Genomic DNA, 8,497 nt, shown 5'->3' with positions numbered 1-8,497 from the left:
CTAAGAGGCTGCAGGGTGACTTGGACAGGTTAGGTGAGTGGGCAAATGCATGGCAGATGCAGTATAATGTGGATAAATGTGAGGTTATCCACTTTGGGGCCAAAGCACGAAGGCAGAATATTATCTGAATGGCGGCAAATTAGGAAAAGGGGAGGTGCAATGAGACCTGAGTGTCATGGTACATCAGTCAATGAAAGTTGACATGCAGGTACAGCAGACGGTGAAGAAGGTAAATGATATGTTGGCCTTCATAGCTAGGGATTTTGAGTTTAGGAGTAGGGAGGTCTTAGTGCAGTTGTACAGGGTATTGGTGAGGCCTCACCTGGAATATTGTATTCAGTTTTGGCCTCCTAATCTGAGGAACGATGTTCTTGCTATTGAGGTAGTACAGCGAAGGTTCACCAGACTGATTCCCGGGATGGCAGGACTGACATGTGAGGAGAGATTAGATCAACTGGGCCTATATTCACTGGAGTTTAGAAAAATGAGAGGGGATCTCATGGAAACATATAAAATTCTGACGGGACTGGACAGGTTAGATGCAGGAAGAATGTTCCCGATGTTGGGGAAGTCCAGAACCAGGGGACACAATCTAAGAATAAGGGGTAAGCCATTTAGGACTGAGATGAGGAGAAACTTCTTCACTCAGAGAGTTGTTAACCTGTGGAATTCCCTACCGCAGAGCGTTGTTGATGCCAGTTCATTGGATATATTCAAGAGGGAGTTAGATATGGCCCTTACGTCTAAAGGAATCAAGGGGTATGGAGAGAAAGCAGGAAAGGGGTACTGAGGTGATGATCAGCCATGATCTTATTGAATGGTGCTGCAGGCTCGAAGGGGCGAATGGCCTACTCCTGCACCTATTTTCTATGTTGACGCCCAGGAGCCAGCCATGGCCTCATGTGGTGGCTTGAAGAGTCGTGTTACACTAGTCTCTCGCATTATGAAGGCAACGTGGCAGCTGCCGGGATATTGGGCATTGACAGCGAGGATCATCTGCCTGTGATCGTAGACCAGCTTTACGTTGAGGGAGTGGAATCTCTTATGATTCCGAAATATCTCTCCATGTGGGGCAGGGCGCTCAATGCCACATGCGTACAATCAATGGCTTCTTCAACCGTGGAGAAGCCCACTAGCCTGGCAAACGCACTGGTGCGTTCATCCTGGTCCTGCCTTGACATGCTGAACTTGATTCAGTTTAATCGTTTTCCGTAGAGAGCATTGGTAAACCTGGTGAATGCAGCACTCTGCTGCAAATTGAGAAATGTTGCCTACATCGCCTACAGGAGACTGGAAGGAGCCGGTAGCATAGAAGTTGAGTGCTACTATCATTTTCACTGCCACTGACAGTGAGGTCCTATTGCCGATGTCAGTTGCCAGGTACTTCCGCAGAAGGTGCAAAGCTCCGTGACCACCTTCCTGTGGAACCTCAGCCTTCTTAAGCAGTGCTCCTAGATATCTCAAGATAAGAGTAATGAGGATGGTAAACCCTGCATGTGTACGGCCTCCTGCCCTGTTGTCAGGGACCTCTCCTCTGGGGAGGATCCACATTTGGCCTAAGCTGTCTCTGGAACCGACTTGGTGTGTCATCACTGCCCCCATCACTTGGCACAGGTCACAGCAAGATAGAGATTTCAAAGTTCTCTGAGATGGCAGCCCAGATACTAGTAGTCAATCTGACGAGTCCACAGCAGTGCAAGGCCAACACACTACTGTCTGTGCGAGCATCAAACGCAGCACTGACCGAGACCTCTGAGCCCAGGCTGTAACTATGTTTAAATAACACAGCCGATTTATTTCAACTTTTTCAGGCGACATGGACGCCAGCTGTTATGTAAGACGGCAAAAGTGAATGTGGCGAAAGAGGCGCCAAGGAGGCATTGCACGCATACTGGCATCATGATTTCCATGGCGTTAGCCGTCGGTACGTTAAGTGTTTACGCCCCTAAAGAATTTCAAATGAAATTCGCGTCAGGCGTGAACAGCATCGAGTGACACTCCCAGATGCCTAACTCGCAGTTAACACCTAACACCAGCATTATCAGCATGCGTTATAAACCGACTTTCGACCCCACAGACTACAAGATGGCTCGACAAGAACTTGGCATGACTGTCACGTGATCTTTTTGTATTTACATGAGTAGTTGCATTACCACAGTAGTCTACTAGATGGAGCAGTAGTCCACTAGGTGGAGCTCCTTAATGAAGAAATAATGATAACAAAATAATCATCATACATAACTTGCATGGTTATACACAACAAAAGATATGGACTTAGTTTGTCACATTTACAAATCAAACTTAACCACTGGTTTTCTGTTTCGAAGAGGATACCTTCGCTCTCGAACAGAACTTTCAAACTTGGTGTCGAACTTAGACTCATTCTAGGCTGAGCCTGAGGAGAATTTTCCTACAAGGGAAACCCTTGATCTACATTTTAACTCTTTACAACTTCAGACTGTTTGTCTGCCTGACTCGGACACAGACTTACATTCTGACTTTCTCATGGACTTGTTTCTAGTACATCTGATGTAGGATTTGCTACTGGTACTCTACTTGTAACAAAACTATCTGACTCATCAGAAATAATCGAATCGTTCCAACTTTCAACTCCTTCCACAGCTGTAGGTAAATTATGATCAATGTGAACAAACCTAACCTGTCGATGATCAAACATCTTGACGAAATATGTGCGACAGCCACATATTTTCACTATTCTTCCTGGTAACCACTTTAACCATTTATAGTGGTGGTTCTTCACTCTAACCTTCTGATTCAATTTCACACTTCTGTCTCTTACTCTACCTCTATCATGATTCTCTTTCTGTCTTAATTGTTTTTCTTCGACTGACTGTGCCAAGTTCGGCTTTGACAACAAGAACCTGGTTCGTAGCTGTCGTTTGAGGAATAACGCTGCTGATGTTCTACCAGTAGTTGTATGAGGAGTATTACAATAAGTAATTAGAAAATGTTCTAATTTGTGGTCCAACGACAACTGCCGTTTATTTGGATTTGGATCCAATATTTGCTTGAAGGTGGTACATTTTACAATTTGTACTGTGTGCTCTGCTGCATCATTTGAAGCAGGGTGATACGGTGGAACTTTGGTATGTTTCACACCATTTCTGCTCATAATCTGTGCAAATTCTTCAGAACAAAATTGCGGCCCGTTATCAGACACAATTTCTTCTGGGAGGCTATATGAAGAAAATAATCTTTGCAAATGGTCCAGTGTTTTACTTGTTGTTATTTTCTGCATTGGAAACATGTCTACCCACTTTGAATGACTATCAATCACAATGAACAATTGCTGTCCTTCTAGCTCAGCAAAATCTATATGTAACCTTTGCCACACCCTGGGAGGCCATTTCCATGGCTGTAATAGTACTGATGTTGGTTTCTTGCCTACCGATTGACATGTTGTGCACTGATTAACGATGTACTCTTTATCTTTATCTAGACCTGGCCACCATAAGTAACTGCATGCAAAACTCTTGGTCAAGCACATTCTCAGGTGCTGGTTGTGAAGATCTCCTAATAATTTGGACCTAAACTTATTTGGAATAACTACTCTTGCACCCCACATGATACAATCTTTATCCACTGATAATTGATTCCTACGAACGAAATATGGATGAATATCTTTCTCTGATACCTGGTTTGGCCAGCCATTTGCTATGTAATCATACACCTTTGACATAACTGGGTCATGTTTGGTTGCTCTACCAATCTCTTCAGCTGTGACTGGCAGTTCATCAATGTATGAAAAATAGAACACTTCTTCGCTATTGGGTGTAACTTGTGATGGGGTTGCCAACCTAGACATAGCATAAGCATTACCATCTGACTTAAGTACAACAACAATGGGTGTAGCCTAATTACTTAGATTTACCTTAGAGATAATGTTCTCAGTCTCTAATCTTTTGAGTTCTTGCTCAACTTTTTCCTTGAGTGTATATGGTACGGGAAGTGGTTTGCAGTAAACTGGTCTTACGTCCTTCTGTACCCTGACACTCACCTTGAAGCCTTGGATCGCACTGCCTGTTTCACAGAACACCTTCGGATATTGCTTGATGACATCATCTTTTGATGCAAATTTCGTTTCCACACAAAAAATCTGATTCCAATCCAGCTTCAGTGATCCCAACCAATTTCTACCTATCAAGGCAGGCTTGTCACCTGCCATGACTAAGAGAAGCAAGCTCTGAAACTGATCTTTGTATTTCACTGGTTCGGTGATACGTCCTACCACAGAAATTTGCTCTCCTGAATAGCCTCGCAGCTCTATCTTCGACATCTCCAGTGGAAAATCACTCAACTTGTCGAGATATAGCAATTCTGGTACTATGTTCATGGATGCAGCAATGTCGATTTCCATGGGGATCTTGGTTCCTACAATGTCTACTTGGATGACGATACTTTGCGAATCGTTGTTAGATGCCCTCGTGCTCCTGATGACATGTATCTCCAGAACCTCCTCGTCCTATTGCTTCTCTTCAATGCTATATAGTCGCTGGTGATTTCTACTTCGAGCATTGAACTTCGATTTATTCTTCAGTCTGCATGCCTTTGCAAGATGCCCAGTTTTCTTGCAGAAGAAACACTCTGCCTTCACATATGGACAGGTTTAAGCGGTATGTTGTCTCAGGCACCGCTAGCACAACTTTAATATGCTGTTACCTTGGCCAGTTGCTGAGGGTTTGAGGCCCAATTGCCTTTTTCTTTTAACCTACAGGCAATTCACCTCAGTTGTCTGACAATTGGAAATTGCGCAAAATTCTCGGAAGTATTAGTCGGTCATTTCTATCGACATAGCTGTCTGATAAGCTAAATCAAAAGTCAAGTTAGCGGTTGTCAACAACTTTCTTCTGATTGCTTCATTTTTCATCCCACAAACAAAGTGGTCACGCAATGCTCGATTCTAAAAGTTTCCAAAATGACAGTGAATAGATAGCTTTTTTAAAGCTACAATGTACTCACTGATACCCTCGTCATGTAATTGATCTTGTATTCCAAAACGATAACTTTCAGCAATTTCCAGGGCTCAAGACTGTAGTGCTGTTCTAACTTGGTTAGAATCTCCATCGGTGTATGTCCTTTGGCTTGAGGGGAAGAAGCAAATTTTTCAGGATTTCATACACCTCGGGGCATGCTTATATCAGGAAAATAGCCCATTTTCTTTCTAACAGCACGCGGTTACGGTTTTCATCATCGGGGACTTCGACGATACTATTTGTGGTGAAAAACATTTCTAGCCACTCCACATAATCTCCAAAAGTCTCTCGGTCATGATGGAACTCACCCAAGCGCCCTATTATTCCAATAGGTGTGCCCATCTGGACGCTGGCAATGTCAACAGTGTGCTTGAAATTTAACTTGGATTTTTAGCTTTGCTGCAAAACAAAGAACCTCTCAAAGTCTTTCTGTTGTTTGGCTGGAACATCCACCAACACAAATTTCAGCTTGGAAATCCAATTATCCTATCCTCATCGCTAATGTGATATTTTTTACGACATCACAAACACACAGACTACAAAATGGCTCTAAAGGAACTTGTTAACATGATCCTTTTATTGTATTTACATGAGTAGCTGCATTACCACAGTAGTCTACTAGGTAGAGCTCAATTACATCACTGATAGATATTTGAAGTCCCTTGCTACCCTCAGTGCTTTTTCCAAGTGGTGTTCAACATGGAGAAGTACTGATTCATCAGCTTTACATATTGATTATATAGGATGTACAGCACAGAAACAGGCCATTCAGACCACCCAGCATTTATGCTCCACTCGAGTCTCCTCCGTCTTTCATCACCTGACTCTATCAACATAACTCTCTATTCCATTCTCTTTCATATGCTTATCTAGCCTCCCCTTAAATGCATCTATACTATTCACTTCAACCATTCCCTATGGTAGTGAGTTCCACCTTCTCACCACTCTCTGGGTAAAAAAGTTTCTTCTAAATTACCCCATTGAAGATCCCCCACTAAAGTACATTCTGTGCCCTTGCTTCTTCCAAGTGGTGTTCAAATTGGACGTGTACTGATTCATCAGCCGAGGGAGAGCTGTAGGTGGTAATCAGCAGGAGATTTCCTTGCCCATGTTTGACCCGATGTCATAAGACTTCAATGTTGAGGACTCCCAGGGCCATTCTTCCGACTGTATACCACTGTGCTGCCACATCTGGTGGGTATGTCCTGCCGGTGGGTCAGGACATATCCAGGGATGGTGGTAAAGGATTCTGGGATGTTGGCTGAAAGGTATGATTCTGTTAATATGACTATGTCACATTGTTGCTTGACGAGTCTGTGAGACAGCGCTCCCAATTTTGGCACAAGTCCACAGAAATTAGTGAGGAGGACTTTCCAGGGCCCATTGGGTGTGCCTTTGTCAGTTCCGAATCCGGTGCCTAGGTCAAGGCCAGCAGGTCCATCAGTTTTACTTTTATTATAGTTTCTCGGAGAGGTGTTGATACAACTGAGTGGCTTGCTAGGCTATTTCAGAGGGCAGTTAAGAGTCAACAACATTGCTGTGGGTCTGGAGTCACATATAAGCCAGACCAGGTAAGGACGGCAGATTTCCTTCCATAAAGGACATTAGTGAACCAGATGGGCTTTTACGACAATTCAGTACATAAGAACATAAGAAATAGGAGCAGGAGTAGGCCATTTGGCCCCTCGAGCCTGCTCCGCCATTCAATAAAATCATAGCTGATCTGATCATGGACTCAGCTCCACTTCTCTGTCTGCTCCCCACAACCCTTTACTCCCTTATCGCTCAAAAATCTGTCTATCTCCGCCTTAAATTTATTCAATGACCCAGCCTCAACAGCTCTCTGGGGCAGAGAATTCCATAGATTTACAACCCTTTGAGAGAAGAAATTCCTCCTCATCTCAGTTTTAAATGTGCAGCCCCTTATTTTAAGACTATGTGCCCTAGTTTAGTTTCCCCCATCAGTGGAAATAATCCTCTCTGCATCCACCTTGTCGAGACCCCTCATTATCTTATGTTTCAATAAGATCACCTCTCATTCTTCTGAACTCCAATGTGTATAGGCCCAGCCTACTCAACATACTTTATAAGTCAACCCTCTCATCTCCGGAATCAACCTAGTGAACCTTCTCTGAACAGCCTCCAATGCAAGTATATCCTTCCTTAAATACAGAGACCAAAACTGTATGCACTACTCCAGGTGTGGCCTCACCAATACCCTGTACAGTTGTAGCAGGATTTCTCTGCTTTTATACTCCATCCCCCTTGCAATAAAGGCCAACATTCCATTTGCCTTCCTGATTACTTGCTGTACTTGCATAGTTTCTTGAATACTAGCTTTTTACTTCCAGATTTATTTAATTAACTGAATTTAAATTCCCCAGCTGCCCGTGGTGGGATTTAAACTCATTTTGTCGGATCATTAGTCCAGGCCTCTGGATTTCTAATCCGGTAACATAACTACTATGGTACTGTATCCCAAACTTCAGTTCTGTATGATATCCACAATCATCCCTCCTGCATCCTGTGTTTATAGCAATTACTTTCACTGCGCAAACCTAAAACATATTGGGCTAGAAATTCAATTTTTGTCGATATCATGTTTTTCGCATTGTTTTATGGAAAAAATACCACTACAAACTTCGCCATTTTTTAAGGGGGTAAAATTGGCAAAAAAAATGTACCCGAAGGTAAAAATCGGTGTTGCACTAGGATTCGTGGTGGAAACCACGGCCCTTGCCAACTTTAACGCAAGGCCTATCACCACCAAAAATAAAAGCCCTGGGAGAAAAGAAAACACACAAAAAATTGCAAAAATTAAAGAATTAAAAATCAGACAACATTCGCTGCACACTTAACTAATGAATCGCTGAAAAAGAATATTAAAAAATAAAAATTTTAACTTACCTTTTTTACAGTTCTTCAAACCGACTGCTGTTTCTGGGGCTTCAACACAGGCTTTTCTCAGGCATTTTTTTATAACCTTGAGTACGGGTTCACCAAACAGCCAATTTTAAGCGGTGCGTTTTTTTATTGTCGTTGCACATGATTGATCTGCTTTTCGGCGATATTTGAAAACTGCCATTCGTTAAGTTTGGCCAATTTAGGTCAGTACCTTTTACCGGCAAAAAAGGCGAAATATCGCTGAAAAAACGTGCACAAGACTGACCAATTTCTTCGCCCTTGAGTCATAGAGAGCCATCACCTCACCTCAGAACTTATGCAAGTTATATCCTTTTTAAAAATCAAAATCTGTTGTGATTACTCACCTTTTTATAGATATTAAGTAATTTTGTGAGAAAAAAATTCACTTATACTCTCAAACCTCAGCATTATTACATACCACAAGAAAACTTTGGTTTAAAATTACAATATTGATTCTAACATGTAGTTAGACTAAAAAGGAACCACTTTGAAAGAGAAGACAAAAACAGGGTCCAAGATCAGCGTCTTTGTGAATTCTGGATCGGAGCCCAGTCAACATGTCTGGAATGGATCCTTCC

Source organism: Pristiophorus japonicus, chromosome 5, assembly GCF_044704955.1.
Source record: "Pristiophorus japonicus isolate sPriJap1 chromosome 5, sPriJap1.hap1, whole genome shotgun sequence".
In the NCBI taxonomy this organism is placed as follows: Eukaryota; Metazoa; Chordata; class Chondrichthyes; family Pristiophoridae; genus Pristiophorus; species Pristiophorus japonicus.
This window is presented reverse-complemented; position numbering follows the sequence as displayed.